Genomic DNA, 22147 nt, shown 5'->3' with positions numbered 1-22147 from the left:
CCGAGTGAAGACATTTCTCATCTCAGTCCGAAATAGCTGAGACTGTGACCCCTGGTTCTAGACTCCCCAGCCAGGGGAAACATCCTCCCTGCATCTACCCTGTCAATCCCCCTCAGAATCTTGTGTGTTTCAATGAGATCACCTCTCATTCTTCTAAACTCCAGAGAACATAGGCCCAATCTACTCAATCTCTCCGCATAGGACAACCCATTACTCCAGGGATCAATCTAGTGAACCTTCGTTGCACCCCGTCTAAGGCAAGTATATACTTTGGAACCAATCCCGCGATTGGCAGGTGGACGTACTGCTCTGTCTCCTATCACCGTTTCTGTTTTGTGATGGTGGGGAGAGAGAAGGGAAATCTCTTTTATTCCCTGTTGAAAAATGCTCTCCGTCTCAGCTCACCATGTGGATTACGGTTATACAGGTACAATGTACTGACACATGACACACCTGTCCCTTCAAAGGACACAGTATAACTATGATCAACATCGAAGCACTGACCACACTCGATCAGCTCCGTTGGACGGGCCACATTGTCCACATGCCCGACACAAGATTCCCAAAGCAAGCGCTCTACTCGGAACTCCTACATGGCAAGCGAGCCCCAGGTGGGCAGAGGAAATGTTACAAGGACACCCTCAAAACCTCCCTGATAAAGTGCAACATCCCCACCGACACCTGGGAGTTCCTGGCCAGAGACTGCCCTAAGTGGAGGAAGTGCATCCGGGAGGGTGCTGAGCACCTCGAGTCTCGTCGCCGAGAGCATGCAGAAAACAAGCGCAGGCAGCGGAAGGAACGTGAGGCAAACCAGACTCCCCACCCATCCTTTCCCTCAACCACTGTCTGTCCCACCTGTGACAGAGACTGTAATTCCCGTATTGGACAGTACAGTCACCTGAGAACTCACTTTTAGAGTGGAAGCAAGTTCCTCGATTTCGAGGAACTGCCGATGATGATGATGATGATGATAATGATCAGCTACACATTAATTCTAATTGAAAAACAGGCCTGTGGCCAGATTAAGCAGCTGCAGAGTATTGGCACGTGTTGAAGCTTAGAGTGGTTTGTACTCCACAAGTTAACGTATGTTAGTCAATCATTAATAGTTCAAACCAACAGGAAAGGAAGACTTGTAATTCTGTAACGCCTTTCACAACCACCAGACATCACAAAGCGCTTTACAGCCAATGAAGTACTTTTTGAAGTGTAGTCACTGTTGTAATGTGGGAAACGCGGCCGCCAATTTGTGCACAGCAAGCTCCCGCAATAATCTGTTTTAGTGGTTTTGGTTGAGGGATATATATTGGCCAGGACACCGGGGATAACTCCCCTTCGAAATAGTGCGATGGGGTCATTTACATTCACCCGAGGGGACAGACGGGGCCTCGGTTTAACGACTCATCCAAAAGACGGCACCTCCGACAGTCATGAGTTCCCTCAGTACTGCCCCTCCGACAGTCAAGAGTTCCCTCAGTACTGCCCCTCCGACAGTCGAGAGTTCCCTCAGTACTGCCCCTCCGACAGTCGAGAGTTCCCTCGGTACTGCCCCTCCGACAGTCGAGAGTTCCCTCAGTACTGCCCCTCCGACAGTGCGGCGCTCCCTCAGTACTGCCCCTCCGACAGTGCGGCGCTCCCTCAGTACTGCCCCTCCGACAGTGCGGCGCTCCCTCAGTACTGCCCCTCCGACAGTGCGGCTCTCCCTCAGTACTGCCCCTCCGACAGTGCGGCACTCCCTCAGTACTGCCCCTCCGACAGCGCGGCACTCCCTCAGTACTGCCCCTCCGACAGCGCGGCACTCCCTCAGTACTGCCCCTCCGACAGCGCGGCACTCCCTCAGTACTGCCCCTCCGACAGCGCGGCACTCCCTCAGTACTGCCCCTCCGACAGAGCGGCACTCCCTCAGTACTGCCCCTCCGACAGAGCGGCACTCCCTCAGTACTGCCCCTCCGACAGCGCGGCACTTCCTCAGTACTGCCCCTCCGACAGTGCGGCACTCTCCCAGTACTGCCCCTCCGACAGTGCGGCACTCCCCCAGTACTGCCCCTCCGGCACTCCCTCAGTACTGCCCCTCCGACAGTGCGGCACTCCCTCAGTACTGCCCCTCCGACAGTGCGGCACTCCCTCAGTACTGCCCCTCCGACAGTGCGGCACTCCCTCAGTACTGCCCCTCCGACAGTGCGGCACTCCCTCAGTACTGCCCCTCCGACAGTGCGGCACTCCCTCAGTACTGCCCCTCCGACAGTGCGGCACTCCCTCAGTACTGCCCCTCCGACAGTGCGGCACTCCCTCAGTACTGCCCCTCCGACAGTGCGGCACTCCCTCAGTACTGCCCCTCCGACAGTGCGGCCCTCCCTCAGTACTGCCCCTCCAACAATGCAGCACTCCCTCAGTACTGCCCCTCCGACAGCGCACGCTCTCCCTCAGTACTGCCCCTCCGATAGTGCTGTGCTCCCTCGGTACTGCCCTGCAGTGTCAGTGTAGATTTTTGTGTTCAAGTCTCTGGAGTGGGAATTGAACCCACAACCTTCTGACTGAGAGGTGAGAGTGCTGCCCACTGTAGGGGAGGACGAAAACCCCCTCATTTTACCCAGAAGGAAAAGGGTTGTGGGATCAGTCTGTGCTGTGAATTGAAACCGATAACAGTTTGACTTTGGCAAAGCAGTGATTGGACGGGGGAGGACACCGGAGGGCCAATGGTGAGACAGAGTCAGCCCGAAGCATGGGGCTTTCAAGCCAATGGGAGAGCACTTGCTCGAAAACTGTGGGACTGACTCATCGCCATTATCGGACTATTGTCTTCCCCATGTTTGCACTATGGAAGGAAATTATGCAGATCTTCAGAAAACTAGGGAACCCAAAACAAACCAAGGACCTACACAATGGCCACAGGAGGCCAACCCAACTAACACCTACTCAAACCTTGAGTAGGTTAACATCAGTGGAAAAACCCGCAATAATCTAAATCTGCTGCATTTTTCAAAATCACAAAGCCCACCAATGGGAAGAATCGATTTCAGCAGGAGAGGCGGACTGGATATCTGGCTATAAAAAGGGGTTTCTAACATAGTGTGGGTGGTTCCCTGCCCTCGTCATCCAACAACCACAGCCAGCAAGCCTCTCGACACTGAAGGAAAACCAGTGTCCGAAGACACCGAAGATAGAAGAAACAAACCACCAGACTGCGGAAGGCACAGTAGTGAGTATAACCTCTGGTCCCCAGAACTCCCAACTCAGTTAGGCCAGGAAAGGTGGGAGGTTGGGCATTGTACTGCTAAGCTGGTGTAAAGATTTTCGTTGTGTCCGTTTAGTGGGATTTAGGGGGATTGTTTTGTTGGTGTATTGCTGTTTGTTGAGATACACCTTGTCAAATAAATTAGAAGCCTAAGTTCCTCTTGGAATCACCTTGTCTCAGTTCTATTGTATTACATCTCCTGATCGTGAGTCTTATGTCAGAACAGTGTAAGGGAAGCTAGGAGCGCCTCGAAAACGCTTAACTGTGTGTCACAGGCTAGGGAAGAAGGGGTTAGGAATGTTTGACACTCGCAGGTGCCTCACAGGCTAGGCATAAGCTGTGGGGACGCACGAGTCTCAAAACCCCCTTCATAAGCTGTGGACACAGTCTCTCCAGGGGTGCTCTTGCAGCGCTCAGGGTACCTCACAGGCCAGGCATAAGCTGTGAGGGCAGAAGCCCAGAGAGAGACACCCAAGGCACAACAACACTCCCTGAGAAAACCCCTTACACCACTGATCCACGGCGGAAAATATAAATAATCTGTCTGCATGGCACCAACAATGACTGAACTTTACAAGATGGCTATGACACTTGTGTCAGAGTATTATAAATGCAGGTTAACTCATTCTTTCTTATTGAGCAGCGTGTCAACGCAGCACCAGATTAGGTTTTTTTTGTTGATCTACGGAAAACTCTTGCCTAACTACAGTCGTGTCAACAAAGACTTGCACCGTGGAGGTACAACACAACCACAAACAGCTCCACGTCACCATTACATACAAACAAAATACCTGAGCAGATCAGATAACATTGCAAAACACTCTACACACTCGGAGCACTGACTCTCCATTGACAGCCATTCCAGGAGGGGGTCATAGATCACCGCAAGGGCCTGAAATGCCAGGTGAGCACAATGACCCTGAAATCCCGGCCTCCCTGGGTCCGTATGGAGTGTGTACGGACCCGGGAAGGCATCACAAAAGCTGGTTTTCGGCGCGCAATGTGCATGCGCCAAAACCGGCTTTTCCGATCTGTCAAGTTTCCGGCTTGACCGCTCGCACGCAACTCTGGGAGAAAGACATTCCCACAGCAGAGATTGGGCTATTTGCCCAACTCTTGCCCAGCGAGTGTCCTTAAACCTCTTGCGCCTGGTAAAAGCAGGTGCATAGCTTACTTTTACCAGCGTAAGAGTTTTAAAACATATCAAAAACATCTAAAAATTAAATTTTAAAATACATATTTATGTTAAAAACCTGCCTACTCAGGTAATTTTATTTTAAACCATAATTAAAACTTTTTTTTTAATTGGCAAATTTTTTTTTCAAAACATTTCTATCAACTTTAATTTCTGTAATGTATTTATGTGAGGCGTTTTTTTTAATGTTTTACGTAGTGTTTTGGGGTGTTTCTCATTTGATGCTGTCCCCAACATCACTACTACTGTTTGGTGGTCTGTACACAACTCCCACTAGTGTTTTCTGCCCCTTGGTATTCCGTAGCTCCACCCATACCGATTCCACATCATCCAAGCTAATGTCCTTCCTTACTATTGCGTTAATTTCCTCTTTAACCAGCAACGCCACCCCACCTCCTTTTCCTTTCTGTCTAAGCTTCCTGAATGTTGAATACCCCTGGGTGTTGAGTTCCCAGCCTTGGTCATCCTGGAGCCATGTCTCCGTAATCCCAATTATATCATATTCGTTAATAGCTGCCTGTGCAGTTAATTCGTCCACCTTATTCCAAATACTCCTCGCATTGAGGCAGAGAGCTTTCAGGCTTGTCTTTCTAACACACCTTGTCCCTTTAGAATTTTGCGATACAGTGGCCCTTTTTGATTTTTGCCTTGGGCTTCTCTGCCCTCCACTTTTACTTTTCTTCTTTCTATCTTTTGCTTCTGCCCCCATTCTACTTCCCTCTGTCTCCCTGCATAGACTCCCATCCCCCTGCCATATTAGTTTAACCCCTCCCAACAGCTCTCGCAAACACTCCCCCGAGGACATTGGTTCCAGTCCTGCCCAGGTGCAGACCGTCCGGTTTGTACTGGTCCCACCTCCCCGAGAACCGATTCCAATGCCCCAGGAATTTGAATCCCTGCCTGCTGCACCACTGCTCAAGCCACATATTCATCTGAGCTATCCTGCGATTCCTACTCTAACTAGCACGTGGCACTGGTAGCAATCCTGAAATGACTACCTTTGAGGTCCTGCTTTTTAATTTAACTCCTAGCTCCCCAAGTTCAGCTCATCCCGTTTTTTACCTATATCGTTGGTACCTTTATGCACCACGACAACTGGCTGTTCACCCTCCCCCTCCAAAATGTCCTGCAGCCGCTCCGAGACATCCTCAAAACCAGAGTCTGTTACTCAGCAATCAACAACCAGTCTAATAGAAACATAGAAAATAGGTGCAGGAGTAGGCCATTTGGCCCTTCGAGCCTGCACCACCATTCAATAAGATCATGGCTGATCATTCCCTCAGTACCCCTTTCCTGCTTTCTCTCCGTACCCCTTGATCCCTTTAGCCGTAAGGGCCATATCTAACTCCCTCTTGAATATGTCTAACGAACTGGCATCAACTTTCTGCGGTGGAGAATTCCACAGGTTAACAACTCTCCGAGTGAAGAAGTTTCTCCTCATCTCGGTCCTAAATGGCTTACCCCTTATCTTTAGACTGTGTCCCCTGGTTCTGGACTTCCCCAACATCGGGAACATTCTTCCCGCATCTAACCTGTCCAGTCCCATCAAAATTTTATACGTTTCTATGAGATCCCCTCTCATCCTTCTTAAACTTCAATCCAGTCAATCCACTCTCTCCTCATATGTCAGTCCAGCCACCCCGGGAATCAGTCTGGTGAACCTTCGCTGCGCTCCCTCAATAGCAAGAATGTCCTTCCTCAGATTAGGAGACCAAAACTGAACACAATATTCCAGGTGAGGCCTCATTAAGGCCCTGTACAACTACTCTTATACTCAAATCCTCTAGCTATGAAGGCCAACAGACCATTTGTTTTCTTCACCGCCTGCTGTACCTGCATGCCAACTTTCAATGACTAATGCACCATGACACCCAGGTCTCGCTGCACCTCCCCTTTTCCTAATCTGCCGCCATTCAGGTAATATTCTGTCTTCGTGCTTTTGCCACCAATGTGGATAACCTCACACTTATCCACATTATACTGCATCTGCCATGCATTTTCCCACTCACCTAACCTGTCCAAGTCACCCTGCAGCCTCTTAGCATCCTCCTCACAGCTCACATCACCACCCAGCCAAGTGTCATCTGCAAACTTGGAGATATTACACTCAATTCCTTCATCTAAATCATTGATGTATATTGTAAATAGCTGGGGTCCCAGCACTGAGCCCTGCGGCACTCCACTCATCACTGCCTGCCATTCTGAAAAGAACCCGTTTATCCCGACTCTCTGCTTCCTGTCTGCCAACCAGTTCTCTATCCACGTCAATACATTACCCCTAATACCGTGTACTTTAATTTTGCGCACCAATCTCTTGTGTGGGACCTTGTCAAAAGCCTTTTGAAAATCCAAATACACCACATCCACTGGTTCTCCCTTGTCCACTCTACTAGTTACACCCTCACAAAATTCTAGAAGATTTGTCAAGCATGATTTCCCTTTCATAACTCCATGCTGACTTGGACCGATCCTGTCACTGCTTTCCAAAGGCGCTGCTATTTCATCTTTAATAATTGATTCCAACATTTTCCCCACTACTGATGTCAGGCTAACCGGTCTATAATTACCCGTTTTCTCTCTCCCTCCTTTTTTAAAATGTGGTGTTACATTAGCTACCCTCCAGTCCATAGGAATTGATTCAGAGTCGATAGACTGTTGGAAAATGATCACCAATGCATCCACTATTCCTAGGGCCACTTCCTTAAGTACTCTGGGATGCAGACTATCAGGCCCGGAAGATTTATCGGCCTTCAATCCCATCAATTTCCCTAACACAATTTCCCTCTTTATAAAGATATCCTTCAGTTCCTCCTTCTCACTAGACCCTCGGTCCCCTAGTATTTCCGGAAGGTTATTTGTGTTTTCCTTCGTGAAGGCAGAACCAAAGTATTTGTTCAACTGGTCTGCCACTTTTTTGTTCCCCATTATAAATTCACCTGATTCTGACTGCAAGGGACCTACGTTTGTCTTCACTAATCTTTTTCTCTTCACATGTCTATAGAAGCTTTTGCAGCAGAGTCTATTACTCAGCAATCAAACAGTCTATTACTTAGCAACCAGCAAACGGTATATTTACTCAACGAACAACAGTCAGAGTCTATTTAAGCAGAGTCTGTACGAACTACAGCAAGCAGAACTGATGACCAAAACTACAGCAACCTCTGCTGATAAAGACAGGGTGATTTCTCCAGCAGGTTGCAGTGAGTGGAGGATAGTTACAGACAAATGATGCACGTAACATCAATCCCAGTCACTTACAGCAGTGCTGTCTCCAGGCGGGACTGATGGGGAATTACCCAATCATCTCCATTCTGGCCGGGACATGTGCAGTCTTCTTTCTAGGGTTTCTCGCACGGCTTTCTCAGACACCGTCTTCCCCAGTGGAGGGGGAGGGGCAAATTTCATTGACTCCCTGCTCCGCAACGCATTTCAGGAGTTTAAAAAAAAGCAGGAAGGACTCGGTTATCAGTCCCAGGTTCAGTCAAAGTGAGATTGTGATAAGGTGATTTAAGGGCTAATCTAAAGTTATCGGTTGCCTTTGAAAGCTGTGGACTTTACTACACCAACGCACTCCTGGCTGGCCTCCCATGTTCTACCCTCCGTAAACTTGAGGTCATCCAAAACTCAACTGCCCGTGTCCTAACTTGCACCTGTGCTCGCTGATCTACACTGGCTCCCGGTTAATCAACGCCTCGATTTCAAAATTTTCATCCTGGTTTTCAAATCCCTCCATGGCCTCACCCCTCCCGATCTCTGTAATCTCCTCCACCCTCACCCCCCTCCCCGAGATATCTGCACTCTTGAGCATCTCTGATTATTATCGCGCCACCATTGGTAGCTGTGCCTTCTGTTGCCTGGGCCCCAAGCTCTGGAACTCCCTCCCTAAACCTCGCTGTCTCTCTACCTCTCGTTCCTCTTTTAAGACGCTCCTTAAAACTGACCTCTTTGACCAAGCTTTTAGTTACCTGCCCTAATTTCTCTTTATGTGGCTTGGTGTTAAATTCTTTGTCTCATAATACTCCTGTGAAGCGTTAAAGGCGCTATATAAGTTCAAGTTGTTGTTGTTGTAGTAGTGGACAAGGACAGCATGCCGGATATTCCAAGGAAACTAATATTGAATCAAGGTCTGGGACTCAATAAAACTAATGCAAGTGAAATAACTAGTAATGAATGGCACTAAAGAGTGACAAATCCCCAGGGCCAGATGGCTTCCATCCCAGGGTTTAACAGAAGTAGGTGAGCACGTTGCAGATGCCCCAACTATAATCTACCAAACTTCTCTCGATTCAGGAGCCATCCCTTTAGATTGGAAACTTGCACACGCCACTCCGCTATTTAAGAATGGTGAGAGGGGGAAAGCAGGGAATTATAGAGCGGTTAGCCTAACATCAGTCGGGAAATTACTAGTCTATAATTAAGGAAAGGGTGACTGAACACTGAACATTTTTAGTTGAGCAGACAGAGCCAGCATGGATTGTGAAAGGCAGGTCATGCCTGACAAACCTGATGGTATTTTTTGAGGATGTGACTAAAGTAGTGGACAGGGGAATGTCTATGGATGTTATTTATATGGACCTCCAGAAAGCATTTGGTAAAGTCCCGCATAAGAGACTGTTAACAATGGTAGAAGCCCACAGAATTGAGGGCAAATTATTGACCGGGTTATGAAATTGGCTGAGCGACAGGAGACAGGTAGTGGGGATAATGGCCGGGTATTCCTGTCAGCAGGATGTGACTAGTGGTGTCCCGCAGGGATCAGTGTTGGGGCCTCAGCTATTCACCGTATTAACGACTTAGATGATGGGATAGAAAGCCACTTATCAAAATTTGCCGATGACACAAAGATAGGCGGCATAGCAGGCAGTGTAGATGAAAGCATAAAATTACAACGGGATATTGCTAGGTTAAGTGAATGAATTCCATTTGCCACAGTTCTGCCCAATGTAGGCAAATGTGAGGTCATCTGCTTTGGACCTAAAAAGGATAGAACAGGGCACTTTCTAAATGGTGGAAAGCTAAAAATAGTGGGGTCCAAAAAGACTTGGACAGAACATTAGAATATCATGAGCAGGTGCAGAAAATAAGAACATAAGAAATAGGAGCAAGAGTCGGCCATTTGGCCCCTCGAGCCTGCTCCGCCATTCAATAAGATCATGGCTGATCTGGTCATGGGCTCAGCTCCACTTCCCTGCCCACTCCCCATAACCCCTTATTCCCTTATCACTCAAAAATCTGTCTATCACCACCTTAAATATATACAATGACCCAGTTTCCACAGCTCTCTGGGGCAGAGAACTCCACAGATTTACAACCCTCTGAGAAGAAATTCCTCCTCATCTCAGTTTAAATGGGCGGCCCCTTATTCTGAGACTATGCCCTCTAGTTTAGTCGAACCCCCTCATTATCTTATGTTTCGATAAGATCACCTCTCATTCTTCTGAACTTAAATGGGTGTCGGCCCAACCGACTCAACCTATCTTCATTAGTCAACCCCCTCATCTCCGAAATCAACCTAGTGAACCTTCTCTGAACAGCCTTCAATGCAAGTATATCCTGCCTTAAATACGGAGACCAAAACTGCACGCAGTACTCCAGGTGTGACCTCATCAATACCCTGTACAGTTGCAGCAGGACTTCTCTGCTTTTGCACTACATTCCCCTTGCAATAATCAAAAAGGCTCATGGAATGCTGGCCTTTATATCTGGAGTACCAGAATACAAGGGGGTAGAAGTTATGCTGCAGCTGTACAAAGCCCTGGTTAGACCACACCTGGAGCACTGTGAGCAGTTCTGGGTACCACACCTTGGAAGAATATATTGGCCTCAGAGGGAGTAGGTTTACCAGAATGATACCTGGACTTCAAGGGTGAAGTAGGAGGAGCAATTACGCACATTAGGGTTGTATTCCTTACAATTTAGAAGGTTAAGGGGTGATCTGATTGAAGTTCTCAGTATATTAAGGGGAACAGATAGGGTAGATAGAGAGAGAAACTATTTTTGCTGGTTGGGAGTCTAGGACAAGGAGGCATAGTCTCGAAATTCGGCCTTTCAGTAGGGAAATTAAGAAAGAAAGACTTGCATTTATACAGCACCTTTCATAAGAATTAGGAACAGGAGTACGCCATCTAGCCCCTCGAGCCTACTCCGCCATTCAACAAGATCATGGCTGATCTGGCCGTGGGCTCAGCTCCACTTACCCGCCCGCTCCCCGTAACCCTTAATTCCCTTATTGGTTAAAAATCTATCTATCTGTGACTTGAATACATTCAATGAGCTAGCCTCAACTGCTTCCTTAGGCAGAGAATTCCACAGATTCACAACCCTCTGGGAGAAGAAATTCCTTCTCAACTCGGTTTTAAATTGGCTCCCCCGTATTTTGAGGCTGTGCCCCCTAGTTCTAGTCTCCCCGACCAGTGGAAACAACCTCTCTGCCTCTATCTTGTCTATCCCTTTCATTATTTTAAATGTTTCTATAAGATCACCCCTCATCCTTCTGAACTCCAACGAGTAAAGACCCAGTCTACTCAATCTATCATCATAAGGTAACCCCCTCATCTCCGAAATCAGCCTAGTGAATCATCTCTGTACCTCCTACAAAGCCAGTATATCCTTCCTAAAGTAAGGTGACCAAAACTGCACGCAGTACTCCAGGTGCGGCCTCACCTATACCCTGTACAGTTGCAGCAGGACCTCCCTGCTTTTGTACTCCATCCCTCTCGCAATGAAGGCCAACATTCCATTCGCCTTCCTGATTACCTGCTGCACCTGCAAACTAACTTTTTGGGTCATGCACAAGGACCCCCAGGTCCCTCTGCACCACAGCATGTTGTAATTTCTCCCCATTCAAATAATATTCCCTTTTACTGTTTCCCCCCCCCCCCCCCCTTCAAGGTGGATGACCTCACACTTTCCGACATTGTATTCCATCTGCCAAACCTTAGCCCATTCACTTAACCTATCTAAATCTCTTTGCAGCCTCTCTGTGTCCTCTACACAACCTGCTATCCCACTAATCTTTGTGTCATCTGCAAATTTTGTTACACTACACTCTGTCCCCTCTTCCAGGTCATCTATGTATACTGTAAACAGTTGTGGTCCCAGCACCGATCCCTGTGGCACACCACTAACCACCGATTTCCAACCCGAAAAGGACCCATTTATCCCGACTCTCTGCTTTCTGTTAGCCAGCCAATTCTCTATCCATGCTAATACATTTCCTCTGACTCCTCGTACCTTTATCTTCTGCAGTAACCTTTTGTGTGGCACCTTATCGAATGCCTTTTGGAAATCTAAATACACCACATCCATCGGTACACCTCTATCCACCATGCTCGTTATATCCTCAAAGAATTCCAGTAAATTAGTTAAACATGATTTCCCCTTCATGAATCCATATTGCGTCTGCTTGATTGCACTATTTCTATCTAGATGTCTCGCTATTTCTTCCTTAATGATAGTTTCAAGCATTTTCCCCACTACAGATGTTAAACTAACCGGCCTATAGTTACCTGCCTTTTGTCTGCCCCCTTTTTTTAAACAGAGGCGTTACATTAGCTGCTTTCCAATCCGCTGGTACCTCCCCAGAGTCCAGAGAATTTTGGTAGATTATAACGAATGCATCTGCTATAACTTCCGCCATCTCTTTTAATACCCTGGGATGCATTTCATCCGGACCAGGGGACATGGCTACCTTGAGTCCCATTAGCCTGTCCAGCACTACCCCCCTAGTGATAGTGATTGTCTCAAGGTCCTCCCTTCCCACATTCCTGTGACCAGCAATTTTTGGCATGGTTTTTGTGTCTTCCACTGTGAAGACCGAAGCAAAATAATTGTTTAAGGTCTCAGCCATTTCCACATTTCCCATTATTAAATCCCCCTTCTCATCTTCTAAGGGATCAACATTTACATTAGTCACTCTTTTCCATTTTATATATCGGTAAAAGCTTTTACTATCTGTTTTTATGTTTTGCGCAAGTTTACCTTCGTAATCTATCTTTCCTTTCTTTATTGCTTTCTTAGTCATTCTTTGCTGTTGTTTAAAATTTTCCCAATCTTCTATTTTCCCACTAACCTTGGCCACCTTATACGCATTGGTTTTTAATTTGATACTCTCCTTTATTTCCTTGGTTATCCACGGCTAGTTATCCCTTCTCTTACCGCCCTTCTTTTTCACTGGAATATATTTTTGTTGAGCACTATGAAAGAGCTCCTTAAAAGTCCTCCACTGTTCCTCAATTGTGCCACCGTTTAGTCTGTGTTTCCAGTCTACTTTAGCCAACTCTGCCCTCATCCCACTGTAGTCTCCTTTGTTTAAGCATAGTACGCTCGTTTGAGACACTACTTCCTCAACCTCAATCTGTATTACAAATTCAACCATACTGTGATCACTCATTCCGAGAGGATCTTTTACTCGGAGATCGTTTATTATTCCTGTCTCATTACACAGGAGCAGATCTAAGATAGCTTGCTCCCTTGTAGGTTCTGTAACATACTGTTCTCAGAAACAATCCCGTATGCATTCTATGAATTCCTCCTTCATGACCACCAGACGTCTCAAAGCGCTTTACAGCCAATAAAGTACATTTGAAATGCAGTCTCTGTTGTAATGTCGGAAATTAGGAAACACTTCTACATGCAAAGGGTGTAAAAAGTTCAGAACTCTCTTCTGCAAATGGCACTTAGAATCATAGAAATTTACAGCATGGAAGGAGGCCATTTCAGTCCATCGTGTCCGCGCTGGCCGACCAAGAGCGATCCAGCCTAATCCCACTTCCCAGCTCTTGGTCCGTCGCCCTCTAGGTTTCGGCACTTTAAGTGCATATCTAAGTATTTTTCCATGCCTCGACTAATAAAGGCAGGTATTCCATATGCCTTCTTCACCACCTTATCTACCTGGCCTACTACTTTCAGGGATTTGTGGACCTGCACTCCAAGGTCCCTTTGTTCCTCTACACTTTTCAGTGTCATACCATTTATTGTGTATTCCCTTGCCTTGGTCGGGGCCATAAAAGGAGCAGCGAGTGGCCTCGGTAGCAGCGTAGCGACCCCGACCCGCGTGAGAACACCAGCGGCAGGTCGGGGTCATAAAAGGAACGCTGAGCGGCCCCGGGAGCAGTGTGCAGGCGTACTACCTCATAGAGCAGCGTGAGCTGGTGCAGGAGAGCGACGGCAGTGAAGAGTGACGTCATCAAGGTCCAGGTCGGTGATTGGAGCGTGGGCAGGTACAGCAGGAGCGGCGAGGTCGGGGCGAAGGAGCGGCGAGAGATTGTAGAGGGACGTGATCGGGGCCCAGGAAAGGCGCGAGTTCGGGGCTAGGGGCAGCACGGGCCAGCACACACTGCGATATACGTGCACACTAGATCCATGCAGCAGAGCTGGTCTCCACTGGACCAAGACCTCGCTCTGTCAAGCCCATGTGGGGGCTGGTGTACAACGGCCACCCCACGTTAAAAAAATCCACGCACAGGCATCTTCCACCCTTCAGGATGTAGTTCGGGATCTGGAATATTAGGTCCTTCATTGAAACACCTGGGAACTCAGCCCCTTTTGGCGTGGAAGCAAGTCATCCTCGCTTTGAGGGACTGCTTATGGTGATGATGGGGCTGCCTCTGACTGCCCAAATGCATTACCTCACACTTATCTGAATTGAATTCCATTTGCCACTGTTCTGTCCACCTGACCAGTACATTGATATCTTCCTGCAGTCCGCAGCTTTCTTCTTCATTATCAACCACACGGCCTATTTTAGTGTCATCTGCAAACTTCTTAATCATACCCCCAACATTTAAGTGCAAGTCACTGATATATACCACAAAAAGCAAGGGACCCAGAACTGAGCCCTGCTGAACCCACTGGAAACATCCTTCCAGTCACAAAAACACCCATCGACCATTACCCTTTGCTTCCTGCCTCTGAGCCAATTTTGGATCCAACTTGTCACTTTGCCCTGGATCCCGTGGGCTTTTACCTTCGTGACCCAGCTGCCATGTGGGACCTTATCAAAAGCTTTGCTAAAGTCCATGTACACTACATCGTACGCACTGCCCTCATCAACCCTCCTGGTTACCTCCCCGAAAAGTCACACCCGGATTGTGCCCCACAGTCACACCCGGATTGTGCCCCACAGTCACACCCGGATTGTGCCCCACAGTCACACCCGGATTGTGCCCCACAGTCACACCCGGATTGTGCCCCACAGTCACACCCGGATTGTGCCCCCACAGTCACACCCGGATTGCCGCCCGGGGGGGTGAGGAGTTGCGGGCCCCGGTGTTTCCCGGTGCTCACACTCCGCCGCCTCACAGCCCGAGCCCGGGCCCCGGACACCCAGCCCCCGTGTCCCCGAGCCGCGGCCTTACCTCACACGCCGCCGCCGCCGCCCCGGGGCTCGGCTGTCCGGCCGCGCTCGGACACCGCTCTCTCCCCCCCCCACCCCCCACAGCGCCTCCCGCCTTTTCCCCCGAACACCCGGATTGGCCGCCACCCACAGACGCCCGCTCAAAGGAGACGCGGGGTGAAAGAGCGGCCCGCTTCCCCCGCCGCGGCAGTGGCACAGTCCGGCCCGCCGTTGCCCGCGAGGCGGACGCCGGCCTCGCCCACTGCGACGGCAGGGGAGCGGCGAGCAATGGTGCGGACCCCCCCCCCCAAACTCCTCCTCCTCCCGCTCCCGGCGCGCCTCCGCCGACGCGCGCGGCCTGACGGGAGTTGTAGTTCCCGCGCCGGCGGACGGGCCTGAAGGCGCGACGCGCCTGCGCGCGGCCGCGGGGGGGCACGCTGGGATCTGTAGTTCCCGCGCCGCCTGGGGCCTCCTGGGAGTTGTAGTCCGCGAGCCTCGAAGCGAGCTTTGAGCGGGTTTTTATTTGGGCAGCAACTCAAGGTTGAACCGAGCGGCGTCCATCTGTGATCGGCATCGGGACCGTGCGGCCAGTGCCAACAGTTTCTGTCCGTCCACTCTGTCCAGGCCCCTCAGCATTGGCAACGGCTCCATCACATCTCCTAGGCAACCGCTCCCCCCCCCCCAGCTGTCCACCCAACTGAAGGCCCTCAGCCCTGGGACCATTCTCGGACACCTCCCCCCCCTGCACCCTCTCCAAGGCCCTCACTCACACCCTGCCCCCAACGTGCGGTGCCCACAATTCTCCGGCTCAGGCCGAGCCAGCGTTCTGCCCGCTCTTAACCACCCTCACAATTGGGAGCAGCAGTCGTCCATTCGGCCCCTCCAGCCCGCTCCGCCATTCAATGAGATCCTGGCCTGGCCTGGCCTGGTGGTCGCCTTCGTCGACCCTCAGCCCCACTTTCCCGCCCCGCCTCCATAATCCATCGATTTCCCCACCTCCAGGCCGCAGCAACATGGACACTAGGTGCAGGAGCAGGCCATTCGGACCCTCCAGCCCGCTCCGCCATTCAATGAGATCCTGGCCTGGTGGTCGCCTTCGTCGACCCTCAGCCCTACTTTCCCGCCCCGCCTCCATAATCCATCGATTTCCCCACCTCCAGGCCGCAGCAACATGGACACTAGGTGCAGGAGCAGGCCATTCGGACCCTCCAGCCCGCTCCGCCATTCAATGAGATCCTGGCCTGGCTGGTCGCCTTCGTCGATCCTCAGCCCCACTTTCCCACCCCGCCTCCATAATCCCTCGATTTCCCCACCTCAAGGCCGCAGCAACATGGACACTAGGTGCAGGAGCAGGCCATTCGGACCCTCCAGCCCGCTCCGCCATTCAATGAGTCCATGGCTGAACATGCCACTTCGGTACTTCAGTACCCCATTCCTGCTTTCTCACCATACCCCTTGATCCCCCCGAGTAGTAAGGACTTCATCTAACTCCTTTTTGAATATATTTAGTGAATTGGCCTCAACAACTTCCTGTGGTAGAGAATTCCACAGGTTCACCACTCTCTGGCTGAAGAGGTTTCTCCTCATCTCGGTTTACCCCTTATCCTTAGACTGTCTCCCCTGGTTCTGGACTTCCCCAACATCGGGAACATTCTTCCTGCATCTAACCTGCAGGAGTAGGCCATTCGGCCCTTCGAGCCTGGCACCGCCATTCAATAAGATCATGGCTGATCAGTCACCTCAGTACCCCTTTCCTCCTTTCTCTCCATACCTATGGTCCAAACTCCCAAGGCCCCCCACCCCACTGCTGGCCAAGAACGGGGAAACACTCATCAAGGACACCGAGGCTGTCAGGGCCCGCTGGAAGGTGCACTTTGAAGATCTCCTCAATCGAGACTCTGCCCTTGAACATAAGAAGAACATAAGAATTAGGAACAGCAGTCGGCCATCTAGCCCCTCGAGCCTGCTCCGCCACTCAACAAGATCACGGCTGATCTGGCCGTGGACTCAGCTCCACTTACCCACCCGCTCCCCATAACCCACATCATCAGTAGGTAAAACTAACCTGTCTCACGACGGTCTAATCCCAGCTCACATTCCCTATTAGTGGGTGAACAATCCAACGCTTGGTGAATTCTGCTTCACAATGATAGGAAGAGCCGACATCGAAGGATCAAAAAGCGACGTCGCTATGAACGCTTGGCCGCTACAAGCCAGTTATCCCTGTGGTAACTTTTCTGACATCTCTCTGCTTAAAACCCAAAAGGTCAGAAGGATCTTTTGACGCGAGTGTTCTCGACTCCATCCCGCAGCATGTGACCCGCCACCACCTCAGTGAAACCCCAACGTTGCACGAGGTAGACAAAGTCATAAAACACCTCAAAAATAACAAGGCTACTGGAGCGGATGGAATCCCTGCTGAGGCGCTAAAGTATGGCGGAGAGGCGCTGTTGGCGTGGATACATGACCTCATCTCTCTCATCTGGAGGGAGGAGAGCATGCCGGGAGATCTCAGAGATGCAGTGATTGTGACCATTTTTTAAAACGGGGGACAAGCCCGACTGCGGCAACTACAGGGGAATCTCCCTGCTATCAGCCACTGGGAAAATTGTCGCTCGAGTTCTCCTCAACCGTCTTCTCCCTGTGGCCGAGGAGCTCGTCCTGGAATCACAATGTGGATTTCGTCCCCTACGGGGCACAACGGACATGATCTTTGCAGCGCGACATTTGCAGGAAAAATGCAGGGAGCAGCGCCAGCCCTTATACATGGCCTTTTTCGGTCTTACAAGGGCCTTTGACACTGTCAACCGTGAGGGTCTATGGAGTGTCCTCCTCCGTTTCGGATGTCCCCAAAGGTTTGTCAACATCCTTCGCCTGCTTCACGATGGCATGCAGGCCGTGATCCTTACCAACTCCTTCATGGTAAACGAGCCAAAGGAGGACAGCGGAAACGTTATAAGGACACCCTCAAAGCCTCCCTGGTAAAGTGTGACATCACCACTGACACCTGGGAGACCCTGGCCGCAGACCGCCCGAGGTGGAGAAAGTGCATCCGGGAGGGCGCTGAGCTCTTTGAGTCTCAACGCAAAGAGCATGAAGAGGCCAAGCGCAGGCAGCGGAAGGAGCGCGCGGCAAACCAGCCCCACCCACCCCTTCCCTCGACGAATGTCAGTCCCACCTGTAACAGGGTCTGTGGCTCTCATATCGGACTGTTCAGCCATCAAAGAACTCACTTTGGGAGTGGAAGCAAGTCTTCCTCGATTCCGAGGGACTGCCGACGATGATGATTTCCCCTAGACTCTAAAAATCTATCCATTTCAGCCTTGAATATATTCAGTGACTCAGCATCCACAGCCCTTTGGAGTAGAGAATTCCGAAGATTCACCACCCTCTGAGTGAAGGAATTTCTCCTCATCTCGGTCTTAAATGGCCGACCCCTTGTCCTGAGACTATGCCCCCAGTTCTAGACATTCCAGCCAGGGGAAATAACTTCTCAGCATCTGTCCTGTCAATTCCCTTCAGAACCTTTTGTGTTTCAACGAGAGAAGAGGCCATGCATTCGTGCCAGTAGTGCCTCTCCACCATACTTTAGTGCCTCGACTAGGATTCCATCTGCTCCTGATGCCTTGTTGTTCTTGAGCTGGCGGATGGCCTTTTCTACCTCGTGCAGGGCTGGGGTTTTGCTGAGGTGGTGGCGGGTCGCATGCTGCGGGTTGGAGTCGAGAACACTCGTGTCAAAGGCAGAGTCTCGATTAAGGAGATCTTCAAAGTGCTCCCTCCAGCGGACCCCAAAATGCCTCGGTGTCCTTAATGAGTGTCTCCCTATTCTTGGCCAGCAGTGGGTTAGGGCCTTGGGTGCTTGGACCGTAGGTGGACTTAACTGCGGTGAAGAATCCTCGCACATCATGGCTGTCGGCCAGCTGTTGGATCTCCTATATAACCATAGAACCATATAACCACAGAACCAATGGGAACCTGTTCAACATTCGTCGCCTCCAGGCTAGATCCAAGACCGTCCTATCCTCTGTCGTCGAATTACAGTACGCGGACGATGCTTGTGTCTGCGCACATTCAGAGGCCGAACTCCAAGCCATCGTCAACATCTTCATCGAGGCATACGAGAGCATGGGCCTTACACTAAACATCCGTAAGACAAAGGTCCTCCACCAACCTGACCCCGCCACACAACACTGACCCCCCCCCCCCAGTCATCAAAATCCATGGCACAGCCTTGGACAATGTGGACCACTTTCCATACTCGAGAGCCTATGATCAGCAAGGGCAGACATCGACATCGAGGTCCAACACTGCCTCCAGTGTGCCAGCGCAGCCTTCAGTCGCCTGAGGAAGAGAGTGTTTGAAGACCATGACCTCAAATCTGGCACCAAGCTCATGGTCTACAGGGCAGTAGTAATACCCGCCCTCCTGTATGACTCAGAGACATGGACCATGTACAGTAGACACCTCAAAGCGCTGGAGAAATATCCTGCAAATCCCCTGGGAGGACAGACGCACCAACGTCAGTGTTCTCGATCAGGCTAACATCCCCAGCATCGAAGCACTGACCACACTCGACCAGCTCCGCTGGGCGGGCCACATTGTCCGCATGCCCGACACGAGACTCCCAAAGCCAACGCTCTACTCGGAACTCCTACACGGCAAGCGAGCCCCAGGTGGGCAGAGGAAACGTTTCTAGGACACCCTCAAAGCCTCCCTGATAAAGTGCAACATCCCCACCGACACCTGGGAGTCCCTGGCCAAAGACCGCCCTAAGTGGAGGAAGTGCATCCGGGAGGGCGCTGAGCACCTCGAGTCTCGTCGCCGAGAGCGTGCAGAAACCAAGCGCAGGCAGCGGAAGGAGCGTGCGGCAAACCTGTCCCACCCTCCCCTTTCCCTCAACCACTGTCTGTCCCACCTGTGACAGAGACTGTAATTCCCGTATCGGACTGTTCAGTCACCTGAGAACTCATTTTTAGTGTGGAAGCAAGTCTTCCTCGATTTCGAGGGACTGCCTATGATGATGATGATGTTTCATTGAGACCACCTCTCATCATAACTGCCTTGCATTTGTGCTCAAGGGGCTGAAAACTCGGTGGGATACTGCCCCGCGACTCAGAGGAGTACTGCCCGGGAGTGTCGCCCCTGGTATTGACCCGGTTTCAAAATATGGTTAGCGCTGAACCCGCAGTGACCCCGCCAGAGAATGGCATGCAGAGCTGTCCCGGTAATGGTGAGAGAAGCAATGAGGTAAGTGTGAGAGATGTTTTTTTGCGATATAAGTTTATTTGGGATGAGTAAGATACAGAGAATGTTTTCTGTTCCGATTCATTCTGCAGGTAGGCCTCTCTGAGGGCGCTACGAAGCCGGCACTTTAGCAACGGATATTCAGTTGCTCACCCGGTCTAGCTCCCTAAGATAAGTGTGGAACGCTTCCCTTTGTGTTCCACTCCACTGCCAACATCAACGTGAATTTATATAGCGCCTTTAACGTAGTGAAACGTCCCAAGGCGCTTCACAGGAGTATCATGCGATAAGAATTTGACACCGAGCCATACGAGTAGAAATTAGGGCAAGTGACCAAAAGCTTGGTCAAAGAGATCGGTTTTAAGGAGCAGCTTGAAGGAGAAAAGAGAGATAGAGAGACGGAGAGGTTTAAGGAGGGAGTTCCAGAGCTTAAGGCCCAGGCAAAAGAAGGCACGGCCACCGATGGTGGAGCGATTATAATCAGGGATGCTCAGGGGGCAGAATTAGAGGAGCGCAGACATCTCGGGGGGGTGTGGGGCTGGAGGAGATTACAGAGATAGGGAGGGGCGAGGCCATGGAGTGATTTGAAATCAAGGATGAGAATTGTGCAATCAAGGCGTTGCTGAACTTGAAGCCAATGTAGGTCAGCGAGTACAGGGATGATGGGTGAGCGGGACTTGGTGCGAGTTAGGACACAGGGCAGTGAGCACAGGGGGTGATGGGTGAGCGGGACTTGGTGCGAGTTAGGACACAGGGCAGTGAGCACAGGGGGTGATGGGTGAGTGTGACTTGGTGCGAGTTAGGACACGGGGCAGCGAGCACAGGGGGTGATGGGTGAGCGGGACGTGGTGGAAGTTAGGACATGGGGCAGCAAGCACAGGGGGTGATGGGTGAACGGGACTCGGTGCGAGTTAGGACACGGGGCAGTGAGCACAGGGGGTGATGGGTGAACGGGACTCGGTACGAGTTAGGACACGGGGCAGCGAGCACAGGGGGTGATGGGTGAACGGGACTCGGTACGAGTTAGGACACAGGGCAGCGAGCACAAGGGGTGATGGGTGAGCGGGACTCGGTGTGAGTTAGGACACGGGCAGCTGAGTTTTGGATCACCTCTAGTTTACGTAGGGTAGAATATGGGAGGCCAGCCAGGGGGGGTTGGAATAGTCAACCGGATTGGAGGGATACAAACATGGAATTGTGGGAAAGATGGTCACGGATTTCGGAGGAAATACATTCAAGGACTTTGGAGAGGAAAGGGAGTTGGAGATGGGACGGTAGTTTGCAAGGATGGAGAGGTCGAGGGTTTTTTTTAGAGAGGGGTGATGACAGCAGATTTGAGGGAGAGGGGGACAGTGCCTGAGGAGAGAGAACCATTAACAATGTCAGCTAACAGTGTCAGGGCTCAGCTGCTGAATTTCTTGGCTGTTATGTATGCAAGAAAGCTACAAACTGAGTACTGTTTAACTGAACAAGGTACACCCTTGGCTCTGCTTTATTACGGCCCAAAGTGCCTGACTCACAAAATGGCTGGCCTTTTATACCTGAGCAGCACCATATGCGTGCTGCTCAGTGACCTCCAACAATGACACCATCTGGTGGCTACAAACAGCATGTACATACATGACAATACCCTCCTCTGAGATCTTATCACAGTCTTTCACAAGTTGAGATGGTCCGGTGCTTTATGCTCGCGGGTTGACCATCTCAGTTCGATTCCAGCCTTGGGTGAATGTGCAGAGTCTGTTGTGGCTGGATGGCTGACTTGTTGGGGGTGGCAGTGGCCATGTCAGCAATTGCAAGGCCATTTTTATTGAACAAGTCCGTGATTGAAATTCCGGGTTCACTGATGACCCTTGAGTCCACTGAAGGCTGCTGGTAGGTTGGTTGGTCATCGACGGTTTCTTCGCCCGACTGTTCTGGCTCGTCTGTGTGCCTCAGCTTTGTTTGATCCATGTGTTTCCTGCAAGTTTGCCCATTCTTGAGCTTAATAACAAATACTCTGTTGCCCTCCTTGGCCATGACCGTACCAGCGATCCATTTGGGACCCTGACCATAATTCAACACGTATACAGGATCATTCACAGAAATCTCGCATGACACAGTTGCGCGATCGTGGTACCCTTGTTGACTGTCTTCT

General features: G+C 50.6%; 1 protein-coding gene across 1 annotated transcript in view; it reads right to left on the bottom strand.

Moving 5' to 3' along the window:
* The window catches only part of klhdc3 (kelch domain containing 3), a 113547-nt gene extending 98695 nt beyond the window's left edge, over positions 1-14852 (bottom strand). The window contains exon 1 of the mRNA XM_070870685.1: positions 14789-14852. The gene's annotated coding sequence lies outside the window, so the exon portion shown is untranslated. The remainder of the gene's footprint in view (positions 1-14788) is intronic.
* Between the last annotated feature and the right edge of the window lie 7295 nt (positions 14853-22147).

This window comes from Pristiophorus japonicus, unplaced genomic scaffold (genome assembly GCF_044704955.1).
Source record: "Pristiophorus japonicus isolate sPriJap1 unplaced genomic scaffold, sPriJap1.hap1 HAP1_SCAFFOLD_160, whole genome shotgun sequence".
In the NCBI taxonomy this organism is placed as follows: domain Eukaryota; kingdom Metazoa; phylum Chordata; class Chondrichthyes; family Pristiophoridae; genus Pristiophorus; species Pristiophorus japonicus.
The sequence above is the reverse complement of the archived record's forward strand: the minus strand, read 5'-3'. Positions and strand labels throughout refer to the sequence as shown.